Source organism: Macaca nemestrina, chromosome 7 (assembly GCF_043159975.1).
Source record: "Macaca nemestrina isolate mMacNem1 chromosome 7, mMacNem.hap1, whole genome shotgun sequence".
Lineage (NCBI taxonomy): Eukaryota > Metazoa > Chordata > Mammalia > Primates > Cercopithecidae > Macaca > Macaca nemestrina.
The window spans coordinates 142675544-142700196 of NC_092131.1; the positions used below are offsets into that span (position 1 = coordinate 142675544).

The 24653-nt window shown below is 45.0% G+C and overlaps 1 protein-coding gene across 11 annotated transcripts in view; it reads right to left on the bottom strand.

Moving 5' to 3' along the window:
- The window catches only part of LOC105489414 (family with sequence similarity 81 member A), a 124298-nt gene that overhangs the window by 70612 nt on the left and 29033 nt on the right, over positions 1–24653 (bottom strand). Inside the window, exons 1-3 of one of the 11 annotated variants that reach the window (XM_024795184.2) lie at positions 19106–19189; positions 18325–18365; positions 12203–12476 (exon numbers count right to left, since the gene is read on the bottom strand). The exons of 2 other annotated variants lie outside the window; for them this stretch is intronic. The gene's annotated coding sequence lies outside the window, so the exon portion shown is untranslated. Of the gene's footprint in view, positions 1–6132; positions 6251–12202; positions 12477–13153; positions 14950–18324; positions 18751–19105; positions 19220–24653 lie in introns of those variants that run through there. 8 more of the 11 variants (XM_011754284.3, XM_011754285.3, XM_071066769.1 and 5 more) reach the window with 8 other exon arrangements.

Below are 24653 nucleotides of genomic sequence, written 5' to 3' on the forward strand. Positions count from 1 at the left end.
CTAGTGTTTTATTTTTGGAGTTTCAAAATGTGAACATTTCACTTTCTTAGACAAAGAACTTGAAACAAATTACATTTAAGGAAAAAAAAGTCATTCATGCCAAACAAGCTATGGTGCCCAAAGAGTTCTTCAGTGTCAAAGAGAAGAATTTCTGCCATATAGACCTACAGTAGCCCTCCCTTATCTGCAGGGGATACATTCCAAGACCCCCAGAGGATGCCTGAAACTGAAGCCTATATATACTACTTTTTCCTACACATACATACCCATGATTAAGTTTAATGCATAAATTAGGCACAGTATTCTTGCACTTTGGGGCCATTATGAAGTAAAATAAGGGTTACTTGGTCACAAGCACTGCAATACCCCAACCATCAATCTGATAACAGAGATGGCTATTAAGTGACTCACAGGGCCGGGTATACATGGTGTGGACACGCTGGACAAGAGGATGCTTCCCGTTCTGGGCAGGAGGGAGCAGGATCACACAAGATTTCATCACACTATTCAGAACAGCACACAATTTAAAACTTATGAAATGTTTACTTCTAGAATTTTTTATTTAACATTTTTGACCATGGTTGACCTTGGATAACGTGGAAAGTGAAACCATTGATAAGGGGGGACTACCATAAATAAAATTAGGCCAGTGTGGGAAATGCTGTTATTTCGGATCACAGAATCTTTACAGTTTTAAAGTTGTAAGACATCTCAGTTGAGATATTAATCTACAGAGTAGCCTAACTTAAGAAACATGTATTTGGCATCTATTAGCTAATTAAGTAACCTAACTAGGAAAAACAAAAATCCCTTCTCTCAGGAGAAGTCATCTAAACCAACCAGAAAACAATGGGTCGTGGCTCATGCCTGTAATCCCAGCACTTTGGGAGATCGAAGTGGGAGGATTGCTTGAGCCCAGGAGTTCAAGCCCAGGAGTTCGAGGCCAGCTGGGCAACATGGCGAAACCCCATCTCTACAAAAAATACAAAAATTAGCCAGGCATACTGATGCACACCTGTAGTCCCAGCTACTCTGGAGGCTACTCAGGAGGATCACCTGAGCCCAGGGAGGTTGAGGCTACAGTGAGCCATGATAGCGCCACTGCACTCCAGCCTGGGCAACAGAGGAGACTCTGTCTCAAATACAAACAAACAAAAACAATGGGTTAAGTGGCTAACCCTATGAACAAAAACACATGGGGAGGGAAAACAGGAGAGAGGTCGATTTTTCCTGGGTAGCAGCTAGGTCAGGAAGAACTGATGAGAATGAGTCGGCTTTCCCAAAATAGGGGATGGAGAGATTGTTCCACACTTTCTCTCCAACACTCCAACCTCTACTTCCTTTCTTCTGAACATGCTCTGGCCTGCCTAACCTGTTCTTCCAGCCTCATATTTGGCCACTCCTTACCACAATCACCTGCTCCAGTCACCCGGAACCCTCCCCCTGCCACCCCATCCACCACCGCCCTTGGATATGTCCTGCACTCTCCTGCCATCACGCCTCTGCATGCGCTCTATGGGAAATGCCCTTCCCGCCCCTGCCAGCCTAGAAAACTCATGCACTCTTTAAGGCCTCACCAGCCCCTCCAGTCTATAAAATGGTTCTCTCTTTTGCATTTCTCCAGCTCTTTATCTGTTTATATACTATTTATTATACTCTATTCTTTTTAGTTGTTTAATAGTCAAGCTCCCCTACTAAACAACACGCTCCTTATGGGCATGTTTCAAATCTTAATAGACACAGGGCTGACCTAGAAGTATCCATAAGTGTTTGTTAATGACTGAGTGAATGACCAGCACTTCCAGATCAGAAACTGCAGCAATAAAGATATAAGACAATACAGTTTAGTTAAAAAGTATAATTATTTACCAAGACTGAATCCCAAATATTAGACACTCAATAAGTATCTGAAAGAATGGAGACTTTGGCATCCCCTTCTCTGAAGGTCATTTCATCTACCTGAACAGAGCCACAAAAGTCAAGCCACACCACTGATTATCGGAGATGGCTTTTCAGAAGCAAACCCTCCTAAGTGCTATGCAGCTCTATGACAAGAAATTTCATAAGGTATGAGCTCACAAGACACATTATTCAGAATGGGTGCCCTTTATGAATCTGGTGAGGATCTGCATATCTGGCAGGTCGCTTGGTTTGTTAGCATCACGAATCTTTGCCAGAACGTGGGATCTATATTGCAGATGAATAAAGATTGATAATGAATAAGTCACAGGATTAAATAACCTCCCAAGCATCGTTTGCAGATCTTCCCGTTGTTAATTCTGGCTTACCTGCCTGAGGTTATCATCTCCTGTACGTTTGTAAGTCTGATCACTGATACCACAGGTCTGTCTACAACCTTATCACACGGGTCTGGGTTTCATGCTGTTTTGATTGTGCTGTGATTCCACTATATTAAACAATATATTAAACAATCTCCACTTTACACGGTTTTAAAATTGGGAGAAGTTGGGGGAAGGGACAGGTAGGTAAAGCAAGAAGAAAAGAATGGGAAAAAATAACAAAAAATAAAATCCGGGGCCAGGCACTGTGGCCTGTAATCCCAGCACTTTGGGAGGTTAAGGTGGGTGGATTGCTTGAGCTCAGGAGTTTGAGACCAGCCTGGGCAACATGGTGAAACACCGTCTCTACAAAAAAAAAAAAAAAAAAAAAAGTTAGCCAGGTGTGGTGGCACACACCCGTAGTCCCAGCTACCTGGGAGGCTAGGGTGAGCCCAGGAGTTTGGGACCAGCCTGGGTAACATGGCAAAATCCCATCTCTACAAAAAATCAAAAAAAAAAAAAATTAGCCAGGTATGGTGGCACACACCTGTAGTCCCACCTGGGAGGCTAAGGTTGGAGGATTTCTTGAGCCTAGGAGTTTGAGACCAGCCTGGGCAACATAGCAAAACCCCGTCTCTACAAAAAAAAAAAAAAAAAAAAAAATTAGCTGGGCGTGGTGTTATGCACCTGTAGTCCCAGCTACCTGAGAGGCTAACGTGGGAAAATCACCTGAGCCTGGGAGGTCAAGGCTGCAGTGAGCCACGAATGCACCACTGCACTCTAGCCTGGGTGACACAGTAAGACCTTGTCTCAAAAAAGGAAAAAAGAAAAACAATCCAAATGCCCCAAATATGCAATATATAAATAGAATTCAGGAGTTCACAGAAGACTAAAGTGAACTGCTATTATCTAAATCACTATTTGTGATTATGAGGATTCTATAAAGGGAGAAACAAAAAAGGAAGTAGATATACATAGAGATGAGTATTTTAATATTTTAATGAAAAAGAAGACATTAATGCCAATTATTATGGTTTTATAAGTAACGTGACACTGAGTAGAAAAACCTGCCATATCATTTTAATGTAAAATGGTAAATGAATTTAATAAATTAAAACAACAATTTTTACTAATGAGTTGAATATCAATCATGTAAAAACAGTTAATTTTTCATTTCACTATTAAAATATAGGATTGATACATTATGCCCAACCATCGGAATAGAAAATAGGCAAAGCATTTATGAATAAAGCAGTTGTAATATGATGGTGAAAGAAAACCCTATTTCCTTATAGCTAAAAACAGAGTGAAAGGATAGAGGGCGGGAACAGTGGAAGGTTTGTCTGGAAAGACAGCTGGGAGTTGTTCTCTAACTCACCTCCAACAGCACCCTCAGGCCTTTGGACTTGATCGGCAGGCCCTGAGGAGTGATAGGAAATTGTGGGATGGTGGAAGGCAAGGGCCTCCCAGGCAAGCAGGAGTCGGAGGAGATGGGGAGGCACAGTGGTGCATGCAGGCCCAAGGCCCTGGTGACTAGACTGGGAATTCAGGCAGCCCAGAGATGGGATCTGGCTGGAGTAGCAGGAGAGGCATGCAGATTCACCTAGGGCTTCTCATTCCTCTCTCTCCTCTTGCCTCCCTCCCTACCCTCTTCCAGCTCTTCTCCCTTACCTTCTCCCTGCCTCCTCTCTTACAATTTTTTTTTTTTTTTGCTTTCCCTGCCATTGATTCCTCTTCATTTTCCTTTGCCCTTTCTCTTCACTTCCCATTTTTCCTGCCTGTTTTCCTTCTTCTACTGTCTCTCTCATCCCTCTTTCTCTCACTCTCCCTTTATATAACTACAGTCCAACATAATTTTCTCTCACAGAAAACATGCTGGTAGGATCAGAAAGGCTCTTGCTTGAATCCTGGCTTCCCCACTATCTGTACAATCTCAGTGGGCCCACCTGAGTTGGCTGGGTTGGGGGTCACATAACTAACAGCTGCTCACACATAATGTAAGGAGTAACTGCTTACTCGTGAAGGTCAGGTACTCACAAAGCACATTTATGTGCATTAGTTTAATTCATCATCACAATTGTTTGTAAAGGATTACTCTTATTATCAACATTGAACCAGAGGAAACGGAGACTATGAAATGTTCAGCAACTGGCCCAACATCACGTGTCTAAGGAGAAGTAGAGCAGAGATTTGAACCTAGGACCTCAGCCTCTGCATCACCAGGCATTAGCCACAGAAGGCTATGGAGTATCCAAAACAGTGTCTGGCCTTAGGGCACTGGATAAGCTTCCAGTAAGGGTTGGTTCCTTTCCCTTCCCTGGCTAATGTCCCTTTATGCACATCTGATAGAATACCTATATGATTTTTAAAATAAAACTCTCAGCCAGGAGCGGTGGCTCATGCCTATGATCCCAGCACTTTGGGAGGCCAAGGGAAGAGGATCACTTGAGCCCAGGAGTTCAAGACTAGCCTGGGCAACATAGCAAAACCCTATCTCTATAAAAAATGCAAAAATTAGGCAGGCATGTTGGTGTATGCCTGCGGTCCCAGCTACTTAGGAGGCTAAGGTAGGAGGACCACCTGAGCCTGGCAAGTTGGAAGCTGCAGTGACCTGAGACCATGCCACTGCACTCCAGTTCGGGTGCCACAGTGAGACCCGGTTTCAAAATAAATAAATATATAATATAATATAATACTTCATAGACTATGTGTATGCTGCATTTACGAATTGACACTACATCATAAGCATGATTCCATGTCAATATATAAAGATATACATCACCATTAAAATTTTTTTTTGTGAGACAGGGTCTCATTCTGTCACCCAGGCTAGAGTACAGTGGCTTGGTCATAGCTCACTGCAGCCTCCAACTCCTAGGCTCAAGCAATCCTCCTGCCTCAGCCTCCAGGGTAGCTGGGACCACAGGCCCGTAACACCATATCTGGCTAATTTTTCAATTTTTTTACAGAGATGAGGTCTTACTATATTGCCCAGGCTGGCCTCAAACTCCCAGCCTCAAGTAATCCTCCCACCTTGGCCTCCCAAAGTGCTGGAATTACAGATGTGAGCCACTATGCTCAGCCTACATCACCGTCTTTAATGCCTGCATGATAGTCCACTGAATGGATCTACCATAATTGCTAGCTAGTCTCTTAATGATGGACATTTTCACTGAAATAGCATTTATAATCATGGATCAGTTCAGCTTTTTGGTATCTTATTTTCCTTTCCTTTGCTCTACAAAATGATGCAGGTAGTGTAGAAAGTCAATGGGGAAGACTGTAAAATCCAAGTTAAGATGGGACTCTGACAATGAAATCTGAAGAATCAGAAAGAGATGGGAACAGCTGATTTATAAAAACGATCCAAGACACTGCTGACACTCACTGCTGAAATCAGCAAGCACTCATTATACTAGTTCAATATCCATCTTTGGCTTTATGCTGCATGCTCCATGAGGAGCTGTATTGTCCACAGCTATATCCCAAGCACCTGGCACATCAGAGCTGATCAGTAAGTGTTTGCTGGGTGTGTGAATGTCCAGGAGAGATAACTGAATTGAATTAATTTCATGCTGTTGAATATAATCAATTGAATTATATTCTGGCTCAAGAATGAATGTGCAACCAGAAAGGAGGATGGTATACACAGCATGTCTACTAAAAGCAGAGTTTGAAGAGACAAAACATATTGGTGACCAGACGTGGTGGCTCATGCCTGTAATCCCAGCACTTTGGGAGGCCGAGGTGGATGGATCATTTGAGGTCAGGAGTTCAAGACCAGCCTGGCCAACAGGATGAAACCGCATCTCTACTGAAAATACAAAAATTAGCAGAGCATGATGGTCCACACCTGTTATCCCAGCTACTCGGGAGGCTCAGGCAGAAGAATCACTTGAATCCAGGAGACAGAGGTTGCAGTAAGCCCAGATCACACCATTGCCTTCTAGCCTGGTCTGGATAGAGCGAGACTGTATCTCAAAAAAAAAAAAAAAAAAAATTATTGGTGTTTCCAAGGACCTAAGAATCCAGGGCAGCAGGAAAAGTTCTATAATACAGGGGGATGCATTAGGGTCTCATGGTCCAATGATATTAGCGTAAAGATAATCCTATTCACTCCTTGCCCTGAGTCCATACTCACCAACCACATCTTTTAGCTTTCCATATAGCTGTGCATAAAAGAAGAGTACACAGGAATTGGCAAACACAAGCCTAAGTCTATCTGCCAGCTACTTTTCTCGATGTGAATTAATATGTTGGAATTTCACTTCCAGTGGGAACCACGCTGGGTAAGTCAGCCTCCGGATAGTCTCTGATCACCCTAACAATGCTGATCTAAACCCACGACACTGGAACCCATGATGCTGAAACATGATGATCAAAAAGGGTCCCTGCTGTGGTGGACAGACTCATAAGGTGCGCCCCCCACCGACACCATCCTTGTCTCTTGGTGTTCACACCTTGCATGGTCCTCTCCCTTTGAGTGTGGGTGGGACCTGTGACTTGCTTCTAACCAAGAGAATACAGCATCCAGAGACCAGCCAACTGACAGTCACCTGTACTCAGTGGGCAGTTGGAGTCAGCTGAGGTTCTAATACCAAATTACACAGGGTGTAATTCTGTTCACTGGAAATAGAATATTTATTTTATAATCTAAGTTTTAAGTCTAAACAGATTTCCAAATGGCTGTCTTGCTTGGCAAATCTTAAAAGAATATTGAAGGATAAGCACTTGAACAAGTTTTGTTGTTGTTGTTGTTTTTAATATATGTAACTTTGGTTCTGTTCTGGCCAATGGAAGCAAACTATAAAATAAATCTAATTTGCCATAAGAGATAAAATCCCCCAGAGATACCATTACATCACATCAGCCTGCCAAAAAATCAAGTCTGATAAGATCAAGTATTGACAAGAATATATATGGAACAACAGGAACACCAGATGGGAGTGTGAATTGATACTACCACTTTAGAAAGCAGTGTTCAATATCTAGTAAAGCTGAAGATGCACAAACCTAACGACCTAATAATTCTACTACTAACGAATCCTCAAAAAACTTTCCAAATGTGCTCTTAAGGAGACATCTGCAAGAATACTCAAGGTAGCATTGTTTCTAATAGCAAAAAAATGAGGAGGTGGGAATGAACGCCCATCATTAGGCAAATGGAGGAATAAACTGTGACGTACTCATGCAATGAAAGAACAAATAGGATTGAAAATAAATGAATTAGCAGCTAGGTGCAGTGGCTCAGGCCTGTAATCTCAGCCCTCTGGGAGGCCGAGGCAGCAGATGGCTTGAGCCCAGGAGTGGGCGTGGGCAACATGGCAACCCCATCTCCATTAAAAAAAAAAAAATTAGCTGGGTGTGGTGGCACACACCTATTGTCCCAGCTACTCAGGGGCTGAAGTGGAAGGATCACCTGAGCTTGGGGAGGTCAAGGCTGCAGTGAGCAGTGATCTCGCCACTGCATTCCAGCCTGAGCAACAGAGTGAGATTTTGTCTCAAAAAAATAAATAAATAAAAGGAAAGAAAGAGAAAACGATGAATTATAATTACAAGCCCCAATGTGAATGAATCTCACAAATATATTAAGTGAAAAAAGTAAGCTGAAGAAGGATATGAACACTACACAATGTCATTTTATAAAGGTTTAAATTATGCCAAGTAATATGCTAAATCTGTAACATCTAAAGATGAATGTGGAAATGACAAATACCAAGTCAGGGTCATATTTCTCTCTAAGTGAAAAATAGACAGGAACAGATAGAACACTGGGAGCTTTGACTAAATGTATCTTTTACTTCTTAATTTTTCACTGTGTCAATTTAAAAGAAGGAAATTACTTCTTCCTGCCCCCACTTAAAAAAATATGTAAACCAAGAGTTCAAAGGGGAGTTAAATTGTTGGACACTCCAGGGGATGTACAGAACTCACTCTTGCCCTATACATTCTAGGACCATGAAATTGGAATTCCATGGCAAAGTAACTAATCCCCATGAAATCTCTACTCTTAAAGCATTTTAACCATACCTAATACTATGTGATCTTGACTAGATGATAATATTTCTATAAATGGCTATTGGTTAAATGCCCAACAATAGAAGAGCAGTTAGAACACAGCACATCCACTCAAAAGAGTATCAATAGCTGGCCAGGCATGTGGATTACATGCCTGTAATCCCAACATTTTGAGAGGCTGAAGTAGGATGATCGCTTCAGGCCAGGAGTTCAAGACCAGCCTGTGCAACATAGCAATGCCTTGTCTCTACAAGAAAATAACAACAAAAAATAAATTAGCCAGGCATGGTGGTGAGCACCTGTAGTCCAAGATACTCAGGAGCCTAAGGCAAGAGGATTGCTTGAGCCCAGGAGTTCAAGGCTGCGTGACACTGCACTCCAGCTTGGGTAACAGAGCTAGCTAGATATTGTCTCTAAAAAAACTAAAAAATAAAAAAACGCTAAGAATATATTTATGTATTTATGTCCTTGCTATAATGCTAAGGTAAAAAAGAAAAAAAACAAAACCCACCAAGGTGGATTTATAGTACACTCTATCTATCTATCTATCTATCTATCTATCTATCTATCTATCTATCTATCTTACTAAACATCCTACAATGCACAATAGTACACATTATTTAGAACTATAACCAGGGCCTGGGAACCAGAGCTTTGCTCCAAGGCACCACAATTTAGATGGTGCAAACATTTTGACTCATGAGTTTAAAGGACGCTGCAATTTATTTTTTCTTTCAGGCAGAGTCTTGCTCTGTGGCCCACGCTGGAGTGCAGTGGTGCAATCTCCGCCCACTGCAACATCCACCTCCCGGGTTCAAGTGATTCTTGTGCCTCAGCCTCCCGAGTACCTGGGATTACAGGTGCTCACCACTACACCCAGTTAATTTTTGTATTTTTAGTAGAGACGGGATTTCACCATGTAGTCCATGCTGGTCTCAAACGTCTGACCTCACATGATCCACTCATCTAGGACTCCCAAAGTGCTGGGATTACAGGCCTGAGCCACCACACCCAGCCAACCCTGCAAATGTTGAAGTTATCCACCTCCACTACCACTGCCACCACTACCATATCCTGCTCCTCTTGCTCCTCCCCCTTCACTTTCTCCCCACAGTGAGAAGACTGCTTGACCAGGGGCCAGCAAAGATGGATGAGGTAGGAGACTCAAAGTCAAGGACAAGGTAACCACTGCCCTGCTGAGTGCCCAGGCCACCAATTATCTGCCTGCCTTCTCTCCTGTATCTGAGGCCTCCTCCCTCCATGCCTAGATGCCTCCATGGTCTTGAGGCTACGTTTAACACTGTTTCTCCCTCCCCTCCCTTCACTCATCCTCCTACCAACTTTCCCCATGCCAAATTGCTGGAATGATCTCTGTGGTGTGGATAGTTGGTATCTGGCTAAATCACGTGCTTTGGTAAAAGGAGGAAGAGGGCTGTGCAACTGAGGTCAGGATGCCTAATTTCCCAAGCCAATGTATCTAGATTGACAAGGCCAAAGGAAGGACCAATGCTAGTAGCAGGAGCTTTCCACAAATTAACCACACTGTCCCAGTTGGGGAAGTGCCTCCAAATTATGTGCAAAGGAAATGAAAACAGTGCAAATAAGCACACTCTGTCTCCTTCATAGACAGCTCACCTCTCCCCACTCCTGATCAGAATTTTTTAGAATAGCTGAGCCGTCCTTGGGAGAAATATATTGGGCTAGCATATTGAGGAATGCACATGGCATTATGGCTGTGAGGCCGATCTAGGGAAATTTGGGTACGTCATCAAGGACTTACACGGTCTCTAAGACATTGGGCATCCTCACACCAAAACATCTGTCCTTAGGCCAACAGCGCAGATGTAGCTTACCTGACACATCTTGACATTTTTGCAACTGTACATCATCTCAGCAATCCAGAAATCCTACAACCATCTTGGAGAGCGTGAGGCAAGGATTCTAGCACTAGAAGTATTAGTATAGTCATATCTTGTAAAAGAGTGGAAAGAAATAAATCGAAATGTAAATAGTGGCACTGGGTACATTTTTATTCTGCTTTTCCTAATTTTCAAAATACTTCAACAAGTGTGCTATTTTCACAATGACACAAATGTAAATAAAACCTTCTTGAAGAAAAGAATGAACCAGTGAACGACAATAACAATAAAAAGCATAAATCGTTCATTTACAGCAATCAAAACCAAGAAACAAGCCTGATTCTGGGCTGCAAAGACTACGGTTTAGTTAAAGTAAGTTTGCTATCAATTTTTACTTTCGTTTCCTTGTGGGCACAGAACAAGGCTTGAGGCTGGTGCTCTCATCAAAGCTGGGACTGAAGCCTGGATCGCCTGTGCATCAGGGAATCAGCATGTTGTACAGGTCCAGTGGTTCTGGAGTGACGCCAGCACAGTATTCCAAAAACTTGAGGTTCCAGGAAAAGTGCAAGTCCCTTCACGGGGTCCCAGAGCAGATACTTTCAATGCCCTTTGTGAAAATGACCTTCAGTCCACTTAGCAAGACTTGCACTCTTTCCCTTCCATTCTATCACATTCATAAAGGGAATTCTGTTGGAGGTAGAAGGGAGAGGGGTGATGTGTTTCGGACCCACAAAGGTGAACTTTAGAATGCTTAAACCATTGACAGTGCTCTTCCAGCCAGTGCAGAGATTTCTGCATAATTGAAGGGAGGCAGTCAATCTGCAATGCACACACGGCCTGTCAGGTCCAGACAGATTTACAGACAGACCCCTAGAACCCAATGACTGGTCACTGATGTTGCTTCAATCCACTCTCCACAGCTTAGAATGATGTTAACATTTTTAGGAGAACCCTTGCAAAAACAGATTGGTTTTTGTTCTCCTCTATTAATAACAGCTATTTTGAAACGCTATTTAAATCTTCTATTGTTATTTGAATTTTTCACGGATTATGTCTCCCCAGGTGAGCTGCTGTAGGGCAGCGGGAACCACATCCTACAAGAACCCGTAATCTCCACAAAGCCTAGCACAGCGCCTCTTCACGGGACACTCATACATATTCGTTCATTCGCCTTTCTGTTTTTCTAATTTGGGAAGATCCACTGTTTTCATTATTGAGTTGCTCTACCCAAATGACATATCGATTGCTGACTGAAGGTGCCCTTCCAGCTGTGAGCTCAGCGGGAGGCTGGAGGTCACCCCGCAATGTGCCCGGACACTCACGCTGTGAGCTCGGCGGGAGGCTGGAGGTCACCCTGCAGCGTGCCCGGACACTCACACCAAAAAAGAAGTCATTACTTTTAGGTTGTTTTATTATAATCAACAGCAATATTTGGCAACTTTTCTTCTAGCATTAGAAAAGACACATAACCAAATGTTAAAAAAGAAATCTGCCAAGTGCAACAGCTAGAAGAGAAAAAATATTATTAAAAGCCCATGTAAACTCTCTACCTACTAAACTAGGAGGGGAAGGCACGATTCTGTGTACCCTTGTACAGACAGAACGCCGGTGGTGACTTTTGGTTCTACCCTCTATGAATCGCTGGCTGAAAAGCTAAGAATTTAGGCTCAGAAGAAAGATCCAGTCTCCAGTCTATGCCCTTTTTCTCACACTCAGAGAGAAGAGGCTGGGCTTCTCTGCTTAACATGGTAGTCTTCTACTCTTTTATGTGGAGTAACGACCTGAGTACAGCACATTAATTTTATAACTATTTTAGGAGCAGGGGAGGACTCTTGAGTTTTTCCAGAGATAATTAAAAATGGGGGAAAAAAGAAACCTGAAATAAACAAAAAACAAGCTGAAGGCACCAGGGGTTTCTGAATAACATCTTCCCGGTTCAACAATTTTAAGAATTCCATAATGCGAAAGCAACCCCCACACATTCTCTCCCACATAAACATGCTTTTTATTTAAGCCACACTCAGCGACGGCAGCAGAATCTCTTGCCTGCACTTCTGTAGTTGCTTCATCCAGAGAGAATGTCATCTCCACAAACGCGTTCTGAAGTGGGGCAGGGGGTGACCGCCGGTCAGCAAGTGCAGACACCTTCAAGGAGGAAGACTGAAGTTCCCAGTAAGCTCAGCAGCTTGCCACCCGGAAATCTGAGTTTTCACCACACTGAAATCTGATTTTCAACCTCAAGTACCAATGTTCCCTTGGCAGCAACTGAAAATTTTAGGCTTCTTGATATTTATCAACCAGCACATTCCTAGTAATTTTCCTGGTGTACCAGAAAGAGGTAATTATGTTCCTTCCGATAAACCATTTTATTATCACTGATAACTACATTTTTTAAATAACAAGAACCACTGAGCATGGAAGGGAGTCAACAAAAGACCACCAAGGCATAAAAACCAATTGGGTTTTGTCTTTTTGCAAAAATCACCTGCTTTTATATGGAAAAATTCATGGAACATAAAACCACATCCAATAAGTCAAAAAATAAAATAAAACAGTCAATAGGGAGAGGGAGAACAGTAGAAGAATTAAGAGAGAGGAACAGACAGAAAGAGTGAAATATGGGAGGAGAGAAACAGTGAGTAAGGTGGGGAGGCAGTGCTGAAGGACAGCAGAGGAGACACAGGAGGCCAGACAGCCAAAGGAGGCAGGTGGCTCCAGGGCTCCCAGGGAGGAAGGGAGCTGGAGAAACTACTCCTCTCACATTCAGCTGCTCATTTGGCGTGTGAAGAACTAGATGGGCCATTTTTAATATGCTATGTTAGTTTCTCTACTCTTTTTTTAAAAAAAATCAAATATGCTCTTTCTTTGTCTTGACACATACACACGACGTTAAGATGTCATCAGGGAAGAATCATTTTTCCCACTTACAACATGAAAATGCCTTCTCAAATTATCCACCGTTTTACTAAAAAGATCCTATTTTGAGCCAACACCCACCTGACTCTTCGGGTAAGGCATGGGTCTCACATCCACCATCGCATACCACGTGCTAGCAGACAGCTCCATGGTGGTTCTGTGTACTTGCTTAATGATTTCATCAAATAATTTAGTCCAGTCAACAAATATTCATTGAGCCTCTACATTGCTGAACAAGACACAGCCCCCGCACTGCAGGAACTTCCATTCTGCAGGGAAATAACATTAGCAAGCCACTGTGCAAGAACGCAGGGGCTGGCCAGTGCCACTGGGCAGAAGGCAGGATCAGTTTGAACTGGGCCATCAGGAAAAGCATTTGAGGAACAGGCATTTGAGTCTGATATTCAAAGGGGTAAATGATGTGAATTCAGAGCAGCATGAGAAGGGGTGGAGAGGGGGCAAAGCAGAGGAAATACCGATTGCTGAGGACTATGGGACCCTTGGGTTCCTGTTGCTAAGCAGTGGCTGATTAGGCTGGAACAGTCGATTGAGGCCAGTGTGCACAGGCCTTCACTCCACAACTGCCCCAAACAGGAGACAGACAGTAGGAGTAGAAAGGAAGGCACGAATGGAGGGAGACTGTGCAGGGAACACCTCAACTTGACCCAATGACCGGCTGGATGTGGGAGTGTAAGGAACAGAAAGTCAGAATAACCCCAGGTGTTCAAGCTCTGGTTACACAGAAGAGGATGACGGCACTAATGTCATCAAGGAATGCACTGAGAAGGACACACTCCACTACTCATGAGAAACATCAGACAAGGCCAAGCTACAGGGCATTCAACTACGTAACTGGACTGCACACTTCAAACGTGTCAAGGTTCACGAGAGACAGAATCACTGGGAAATTGTCCCAGATTAGAGGAAATGAAAGAGGCATGACAATGAATGTAACACAGATCCTGGATTGGATCCTGGACCAGAAAACATCTTTTTTTTTTTTTAAGCTTTTTTTGGCCAGGTGCGGCGGCTCACGCCCATAATCCCAGCACTTTGGAAGGCCGAGGCGGGTGTATCACCTGAGGTCCGGAGTTCAAGACCAGCCTGGCCAACATGGTGAAACCCTATCTCTACAAAATTACAAAAGTTAGCCAGGCATGATGGCAGGTGCCTGTAATCCCAGCTACTCGGGAGGCTGAGGCAGGAGAATTGCTTGAACCAGGCAGGTGGAGGCTGCAGCGAGCCGAGATCGTGCCATTACGCTCCAGCCTGGGCAACCAAGCAAGACTCTGTCTCAAAAACAAAACAATAAAGATGTTTTTTTTCCTCCTCTTTTGCTATGAAGGACACTATTAGGTCAATAGATGACACATGAATAAGGCCTGTTGATTAGATAATAGCTCTTAATGCTAATTTTCCGATTTTGGCACTTATACAAGAAAATGTCCTTTTTAAAAGGAAATATACACTTGAGTATTTAGGAGGACAAAGGTGTACCATGTCTACAACTTACTCTAAAATGGTTCAGGGAAAATGACAACATATGTATGTGTGTGTGTGTGTGTATACATATGTGTGTGCATAAACACATAGACACACAGACACAGAGACAGAGAATGAGAGAATATGACAGAGTGAGAAAGGTAAAGCAAGCGTGTTAAAAATTAATATTTAGAGAATTTGGTTGAAAGGTATGTTGGGAATTATTTTAATTATTACGACTTTTCTTTCTTTCTTTTTTTTAGAGACGGAGTCTTGCTCTGTCGCCCAGGCTGGAGTGCAGTGGCACGATCTCAGCTCACTGCAACCTCCACCTCCTGGGTTCAAGCAATTCTCCTGCCTCAGCCTCCTGAATAGCTGGGATTACAGGCACTCACTACCATGCCCAACTAATTTTTGTATTTTTTCAGTAGAGACGGGGTTTCACTATATGTTAGCCAGGCTGGTCTGGAACTCCTGACCTCAGGTGATCCACCCACCTTGACCTCCCAAACTGCTGGGATTACAGGCGTGAGCCACTGTACCTGGCCAATGATTGTAACTTTTCTATAAATTTGAATTATTCAAAGTAAAAGGTTTAAAAAGGGAAAAAATTATTACAGAAGCCAGGATGACAAGGTAGAGACAAAGCAGCCAGGCTTCTGAGTATTACATTCTGAGTGAAATGTGGGAGACAGCTCAGGGCCCAAAATATAGATTTGAAGGTACCTGGGGGCCCTGAGTAAACAGGGTTAAAAGTGCGGCTCTAAGGTCAGACTGGTGGAGTCTCTTTCCCAGATCTGCTCCTTGAAAGCAGTGTTTTCTTTAAGTTATTCAAATCTCCCTCGACTTCAATTTCTGCACCTACATAACGGGAGTAATCAGAGTCTCTCCCTCACAGAGTTGGAGTAAGGATTAGAGGAAGTAGTACAAGTGGGCGAGGGCGCCCAGTGAGGCGCGGGGAAAGCGCCCAGTGCTCTTTAAATACTACTGCGGGCTCAGAGGGGAGGCTGGGGCAGGGAGAAGGGAAGAGGAAAAGGAAAAGAAAGACCAAGGACAGGATCTCACAGCATCCCTTTGTCTACAGGCCAGGAAGAAAAAGGAAACAAATGAGGTTCGAGTAGGCCTGGACAACCAGTGTCATGGAGACAGGGAGAGAGAGAGGCACAAAGGGCTGACCGCTGCCAGGAGACGCAGGGCAGGGACCAAGGAGAAGAAGGACAGGGCAAAGGCCTCAGATCTGCAGCCAGGACACCTATGCCAGAGCCCTCCAAAGAAGCAGTTTCAACAGAAAGATGAGGGTGAAACCAGAATAGGTTAGTGGACAAAGAAGACAATCTGAGGACAGTTCAACAGAGTAGCAGGGTCAAGAACAGTGCTGCCCCATACGAGAGCCATTCGCCCTATCTGACTACCTCAATTGGATTTAAATTAGTTTAGAATTTACTAAAGTGGAACACTTGGTTCTCAGTCACACTAGCCACATTTCGTGTGCTGAAGAGTCACATGTGGATAGTGACCACCCTATGAGACAGTGCAGATATAAAATATTTTTCTCACCACAGAAAATTCTACTGGACAGAGCGAGGACCCTACCATAGTTTCTTATGGGGAGGATGACCCGTATAGTGGAGTAAGGGCTGGGGCGGAGTAGGGAAGGACCAAAGACACTGGAGAAGAGGAACAACAAATGCAGCCAGTTCCCAAAAGAGGTGAGAAGGAAGGAGTCAAGACCAGAGAATGAGGAGTGTGGAGTGCATGTGGATTAACCTTGGGGAAGGGACTTGTAGACATTTTCTTCCTTTGACAAAGAGGAAATAAAGAAGGACAAAGAGAGGAAGAGAAAGACACTTGGGGGTCTTGAGGAAGGTAAAGTGGGAATTTATCTGGTGAAATTAGAGCCAGCGTAAATTTTCAATGGAACCTGTCCAAAAGTCTTTGTGACTTCCTCCTGGATAATGTGGCAGGCTGGGAGAAGAATAAGCAAGTAAGGGGGGTGATTTTGGATTGAGGACTGGAATATGAGAAGCCCAACACATTGAAACAAAGGATTCTGGGATCCCAGACAGAACAGAAATGGCTAGCAACCTACATGCCCCAAGTGGAGAAACAGAGTCACAGATGGGCTGAAGGATTGGAACAGCAAGTGCTTAAGGGATCAGGGTCCTCGGCGATGGTTAAAATCCAGAGCAGTATGTGGGTAGTATCAGCTAAATAGGCTGAAGTCCAAGTTCAAGATCTCGAAGGTTCCGTCTTGCTCAAGACTGAACAAGTCCAAGATGTTGGCTGAAGCAAAGTGGACACTGAGGCTCTAGGAATAGATGTTGAGGAACTTCAAGGTCAAAGAATTAAGAGAGCTTCAACACAAACCCCAAAGTCCCTGGCAAAAGACAAAGCAGAGAAGAGAATGAAGCTGGCTGGTCATGTTTTTTGTTTGTTTATCACTTTTTTGTAGCATTAAGTGAAGAGATCCCCACTGTACCTGGGTGTACATCAGAACTGCCCAGAGAGTTCTGCCTTCTCTTCATCCTCTCCTGCTGTTCCTCCTTTTGGGGTTTGTTTTTAAAATAGGGATTTTTAGGTCTTACTCCCCCACCCTACCCCAGCCCCCAATGATTCTAATTTGGTATATCTGAGGGAGTCCAATGACCAAGTTTTTCAAAATGTCCCAGGTGATTCTGAGGAACCCTGAGGTCGGGACCAGAAGATAAGAAGGAGGGGAGGGGCATAAGCAGACAGCACTACCTTCCGAGAGACTTGGTTGGTGATGGTGCATTGGTTTGCAGGCAGCACTAAGGAGCAAGTGGAAGAGCCTCCCTACTCTGGTGAGAGGCAGAGGACACTAGAGAAGGCTCTTCTGCGGGAAGTTGTTCACTCAGGCTCTGGCGCTCAGGAGAGAAGGTGGGCTCAGCTACAGAAAAAATGAAAATGCAAAAGTGTGGCTGCAGGATACAAGAAACCAGACATTGAAAGCCAGGTCGGAGTGACACAGCCCAGTGGCCTGCAGAGAGAGGAGGCTGAATAATGCACTAAGGAGGGTTCCAAGCACCATGGGGTGTGGTTCATTAAAGCGTTGGTAGGGCTCCGTGGCTGAATCCCCGGGCACTCAGGATTGTTCCGTCCATACGCTATCAGATTTCTAACATGTAACACATTAAAGGTTATTAAGCCCTCAGGTAAACAAGCTTGCAGAAGCTTATTCATTAACATTGGAAACTGTGTCTTCCCAACCCACATTCTTATACAAATGAAATCAGATTCGAATGAAAATCAAGGGCAGCCTTTAAGTAGAAAGTCAGAAGGGGCAACCAGGGATACGTGTGAGAGGGTACTTCCTCCCTTCCCCTCCGTGGAAGAGGGAACTTTATAGACAGTGGATATGGAAGTGTCTTTTTTAGTACCAGTCAATGCTAAAAATGGGATAAGTGCCACGGAATCCCCCCCGCCCCCCAACACACACACACACACGTCAGTGACAGGGCACACAAGACAGATACAGTGTGCAAACCTGGGGATGGTTCTCAATATTTATTCTCTACAAACCTAACTTATTTTAAAAGCAAGTTGCAAACGTTTGCCCCTGCTTCTGAGAGAGCTGCACTTTTGTGGATTCGAATCATTCTAGCGTTATTTCTGGTTACTCCTATGAAATAATTTCTAACACTGCCGTACACAGACTTCAAGCTGAGGACGAGAGCGCACGCGCACACACGCACACACACACGCGCGCACACACACACATAAACCTCGTGCACATTGAAGAAATGACTCACTTAATTTGCTGCTGCCTGCCACGATTGGGTTTTGATTTTACCTGTTCAAATACAAAGTTTCCTATTAGATTAACTACAGGAAAGAAGAACTTAGGAGCATTAATCCTGATTTTGTTCATGTCTTTAGGGCACCTAAGAGGTTTTAACCTGTGCATCTTAAGAAGCCGTTCTCCGGACCACCGACTGCTTGCTCCATAATCTTTCAGACAACGATAACATTTCTTGCCACTTTAGGAGCCAATTAATGGAAACCCCTCCTAGAATAAACATGGTCAAGCTTTGCATCTCCGGTACCTGCAGAACCGTACTTTAGGGCTCTTTCTCAGCTCGCAGTAGGATGGCACAACAGCATTCTGGAACTGCAAAGACCCCCTAGCCCCTCCTTTGAAAGATGAGAAAAAGCGAAGAGGCGGAAGAACAGATGGTTAACCTGCCCAAGGTCACTCACTCTGAGTCGTGGCTCGGCTGACTCGCCTTTACCCCTGGTAATCCGTGCACCACCCCAGCTCCCCCAAACAGTCCCTCGGGCGTCGGTTGGTTCGCTAGCATGCAGCCCCCGCGAAAATGCAACGCCAGTTGCGCTCTGTGCCCAACTTCAGCCCTTCGCGTCACATGCAGTTAACCCTCTCGCCCGCAGCATGTCACATGGGCCACGCGCAGCTCTCTCTCCCCTACGCCTATCTCCTGAGCGGCTGCCCCAAGGTCACCGGCCGTCCCAGGGAGCTCCCGCCGCCCAGCCCCGGAGGCCGCCCGGTCGGGGTTCCCGGGGCGCGGCACTCACCGGCGCGCGGGGCGGGCGCGCCACGGCTGCCCATATCCTCACTGGCGCGGTTGGGTGCGGCGGCCGCTGGCGCTGGCTGAGCAGGGCGCCCGGCTGCGGGCCCGCGCCGCGGGGAGCGCCGTCCAATCAGCGCGCGCCTGCCGCCTGGCCCGGCGCGCGGCCCGGCAGGGTTCGCGGCTCCCGGGGGGCGCGAGCCGCCGCGCGCCGCCCGAGCCGCTTCCGGGCGCGTTGCCTGGACGCGGTTGCCGTGGCAGCCCGAGCTGGAGGCTTTCCCCGCGCACCCGCGCCCAGCCTGGCGGCGCCGCCCCTCCTCCCTCCTCGTTCCCACACCCAAAATAGCCTCTGCTCGTCGCTGCTGTTTCCCACAGAGCTCGCATCCAAGAGCCTTGGAGTTGGCGGGCGGGGATTTCGCTCATTGGAAAATAAATCCTGTTGTAGGGATGGTTGATTCGGAGACGTGTTGAAATGGTGCCTGATGGAGATCATAGCCACGGTGGTGGCATTGCAATTCTCTCCAGAGCCCCAGTATACCTTATTTACTAAACCGCTTTCCCACAAAAATAGTTATCTCCCCCGCCTCACCTCAAATTGGGGAGAAGTTATTTGATTAGGCCACGGTGACGCCCCACCTGTGCAGGTGAACGAACCCTCCGGGGCTGCCAAGTGTCATTTACTGAATCTCCTTGACACCTGCAGTTAGGACCCAGGATCGTGTCTCATCGCAGCAGACACGACGCAAGAAAGAACCGCGAACACCCCTCCTCTTCCCAGTCCTTTCTTCTCCTATCAGCTTCATCCCCTCCCAGCGCGTCCTGGCTCTTTCCACCTTCCTCTCGATTTTGGATTCTCATCAGGACGCGCAAACCCATTCACTCATAATTATTCTTCCTCTCGGTGGGCGGGATTTCAGCGGAGTTGAGGGGTACACGACCTTTGCCCGCCTCGCCTCATCTGGTTCGTGCCTCCTCCGCAGACACTGGTGCTTACCCAGCACAGGGGCTCCTGTCTGTCTCCCCCGAGCCTGAGCCCTTCCAACCCAGGGGAAGGAGCCCGACATGGTAGAAGAGCCCGAACTGTGGATTCAACTGAGCGTTTTTGGAATCCTCGCTCCCGCAGGATTATTATTTAGGGGCTGTTAGTATTAAAGACTGTTATTTGTGTGTGATCTCGGGTATTCTGCGACTGTTTCCTCACCAGTAAAACGGGCTAATACCCTTCACAAAGCGCTAATGCATCTGTAACATTCATTCAGACAACAGTATCTATTGGATGCCTGCCAAGTGCTAGAAACTATGCTTAGCCCGGAGACACAATGGTGAAGATGAAAAAAAGAGGCATCACTTTCTGCTCGAACAGAGCTTACAGCCTGACAAGCATTCACCAAATAATCACAGACACATGTAACACTGCCGTTGTGACCAGGAGAGTAATGGCCTTGAGTCTTGTGATGTGTAGATCTGATCTAACGGCATCTCTTTAGTGCTGCAAAAGCTCAATGATTATTCTTTCCTCTCTGGGTTAGATTCTCACTGCCTGGTGCATGGTGCGTACTAGGTAAATACATATTGAATTGGATCCTATGTCGTGGTGATGACACTGTCATTCAGTGTCCCAGTGACTTTCTGGCTGTAACTTGCCACAACATCTGGAAAGGTGTGCATGTGTTAGCAGAAAGTACCCATTCAAACCTAGAGTCCATCACCAAGAGTCTAGAAAAAGGTTCAAAATGTTTCTTGCCTGTCTCCATGGGGGTGCCTGTCAGTGCATATGGAGAGCATCTCAGATGGACACATGACGTCCCCTCTGTCTTGTTTCCTCCTCTTCTTATTATTGTCCCCTTTCCCCGCCCACCCCAATACCGACCCTACCCCCTCTACTACTTGAGGTGCCAGAGCCTCAAGGCACCCATTCCTGGCTTCCTAGGAGAGTGGTAGTAGATCCTAATATTCCTCAGAATGGATTACCTATAAAACAGAGGAAGTGCCTTCTTACTTCTGGCCATCAAAACCGAACTTTGATTTTTCATTTGCTGTAAGACTCCCTCACTCTCAAAGGTAGGGAAGGAGAGGACCTGGAAGGTGAGGGGCTCTTGCCACATGTCGGTACCTTCTATTTAGGCTGACTTTCATTTCCTTTATAAAAATCATACCAATTAGCAAATAAGACAAATAATTGTATTAATAATTATTTCAAAACATGAATTTCTCCTAAGAACACGGCTTTCAATGTGGTCTTGAATCAGGCCCACGACTTCCCACTTCTTATCTATCTTTTTTCTTTCCAAGTGATTTGTTTTGAATCCCAAGGGGACAAACTTTAATGTACAATGATTAAGCCTACACTAGTTTCTTTCTAACTCTTTCCCTATTTCTGTAGGCTAAATTGCAATGAAATATCCATTTCCAGAATCACTTTGATTGTAACTCATTACAGGAGATGGACTTTTTCTTGCATTACTTCATTTAAAAAGCCATGATTTATCACAAATTATTTTATGCTGCAAAGGTTACCAAAAAAATTACCAAAGAGAACAACTCTATAACCTCGATGGTTGTAATACTATTTAGAAAGCAGTCATTTAAATACAAATAATTTGTGCAGTATATTATGCTAGACACAATGGAAATTTTTTTCTTTCTTTCTTTTGAGACAGAGTCTCACTGTCTCACTCTGTCACCCAGGCTGGAGTGCAATGGCTCGATCTCGGCTCACTGCAACCTCTGCCTCCCAGGTTCAGGTGATTCTCCTGTGTCAGCCTCCCGAGTAGCTGGGACTACAGACGTGTACCACCATGCCTGACTAACTTTTTTTATTTTTAGCAGAGAGGGGGTTTGCCATGTTGGCCAGGTTGGTCTTGACCTCCTGACCTCAGGTGATCCGCCCACCTCGTCATCCCCAGGTGCTGGGATTACAGGAGTGAGCCACCACACTCAGCCCAACTGGGTGGGAATTTATTTATTTTTTTGTTGTTGTTGTTGTTTGTTTGTTTGTTTGAGACAAAGTCTTGCTCTGTAGCCAGGCTGGAGTGTAGTGGCGTGATCTCGGCTCACTGCAACCTCCACCTCCCGGGTTCAAGCGATTCTCCCGCCTCAGCCTCCAGAGCAGCTGGGACTATAGGCACGGGCGCCACCACGCCCAGCTAATTTTTGTATTTTTAGTAGAGATGAGGTCTTGTCATGTTGGCCAGGATGGTCTCCATCTCTTAACCTCGTGATCCACCCACCTCAGACGCCCAAAGTGCTGGGATTACAGGCATGAGCCACCGTGCCCGGCTGGAATTGTTTTTAAGTGATTTATTCCACGGTGGGGCTCTGGTTCTACTTGTGTCTCTGCACTGCCATTAGTCATGAACATGAGATACACACGACATCTGTAAGGCTAGTAAGCAGGCTCCTCTAGGTAGGTAGAGGTCAAGGGCTTGTGTAGGTCAACGTGGTGTTTGTAAGAAGGCTAGAAAGCAGTTAGGCCAACGCCGTGGTGAGTTTGGGATAGACAAAGAGTTAACACTTTGTTTAGTCCTCAGCAATTCTCAAGCATGGTTTGTTGAGATCCACTGGGAGGTGTGTTACACATTGTTCATTCTCAATACTAGAATGCTGAAGAATTGGACCACGAGGAATAGTCATATGTAGGGACCAGGAGGAGGAAGAAGGTTCCCACCGGGAGCAATGAGGAAGACCCAGAGATGTAAGGGTGAGGACAATGTCAGAGAAGACACAGGTGAGAGGGCTCAAGGGCAGAAAGTTTCCAGGGGACAAGCCCTGCAGAAAGCCAAGAAAATTTAGTGAATAAAAAGTCATTGGTGACCCTCAGGAGTGTGTTTTAGCTATCAGATTGCTGTGGGTTAAGAAAGGACTGGATGCTCATGAGGTCAGGAGATCGAGACCATCCTGGCTAACACGGTGAAACCACATCTCTACTAAAAATACAAAAACTTAGGCGGGCATGGTGGTGGGCGCCTGTAGTCCCAGCTGCTCTGGAGACTGAGGCAGGAGAATGGCGTGACCCCCGGGAGGCGGAGCTTGCAGCGAGCCAAGATCACGCCACTGCACTCCAGCCTGGGTGACAGTGAGACTCTGTCTCAAAAAAAAAAAAAAAAAAAAGAAAAAGAAAAGAAAAAAGAAAAGACTGGATGCTGTAGAAATGCAAGAAAGGTGTAGGTCACTCTTTAGAGAAGTTCGGCAATGTAAAGAAGGTGGGAAGAGATCTGTAGTGCCTAGTGGACGTTTTTAAGATAAGGGAAAATAGTGTCTGCATATTTACATACAGTTGTAGGTCTGCAGACAAGGAGAGCACAAGGGATTGTTTTGCAATGAGTAACTCAATCTAAATTTTACCATTCCTTTCATTATCACCATATCCATTTTCCTTTTTAAAAATGTTTCATCGGGCCGGTTACGGTGCCTCACATCTGTAATCCCAGCACTTCCGGAGGCCTAGATGGGTGGATAGCTTGAGGATAGGAATTCGAGACCAGCCTGGCCAACATGGCGAAACCTGTCTCTACTAAAAATGCAAAAGCTAGCCGGCCGTGGTGACAGGTACCTGTAATCTCAGCTACTCAGGAGACTGAGACGCGAACATTGCTCAAACCTGGGAGGCAGAGGTTGCAGTGAGCCGAGATCGCGCCACTGCACTCCAGCCTGGGCAACAGAGCAAGACTCTGTCTCAAAAATAAAATAAAATGTTTCATCAAATAAGAGAAATCTTACATTGAACAAAGGTGGGGTGCAGACCTTGGGACACTATTCTGTGAATAACCAACGAAAAACTTGGGTTAATAGCCAATAAACACAATATGTTATTCTTTATGACTGTTTTTTGTTGCCAATAGTAATATAGAATTAAGAAAATTCCTTTTTTTCCACGAGGTCAGGAGATCGAGACCATCCTGGCTAACACGGTGAAACCCCATCTCTACTAAAAAAAAAAATACAAAAACTAGCCGGGCGAGGTGGCGGGCGCCTGTAGCCCCAGCTACTCGGGAGACTGAGGCAGGAGAATGGCGTAAACCCGGGAGGCGGAGCTTGCAGTGAGCTGAGATCCGGCCACTGCACCCCAGCCTCGGCGACAGAGCGAGACTCCGTCTCAAAAAAAAAAAAAAAGAAGAAAATCCCTTTTTCCCTTTTTTATTTATAGAAATTATAGATTTTTCATATGTTTTGAATAAACTACAATTGGCTTTGTTGTTTTTGGTAATACTTTTTTTTCATGTATAGGCTCATTCTCTCAAATATTATGTTTTGCTTATGAATTAATTGGTGGCTAATCCATTTCACAATAATTTTTTTAAAGTAGCTACAACTAAGGTACAAGAAGCAGAGAAAGCACAAAATATTGAGAAGATCCTTTGAATAATGTTTACGTCTTAACTTAGATAACTGCGGTTGTACATAACAGGGCAAGTTCAGCCTCAGTACATTTATATAGCATACAGCTGAGCCCTCAGCGTAACACTTTCAAGAGTGAAGTCTAAAAGAAGTCTCTCTACAAAGAGTTTGTGGCCAGAAATCCTAAAATAGCTTCATAATAAAACTGATTTATCCAA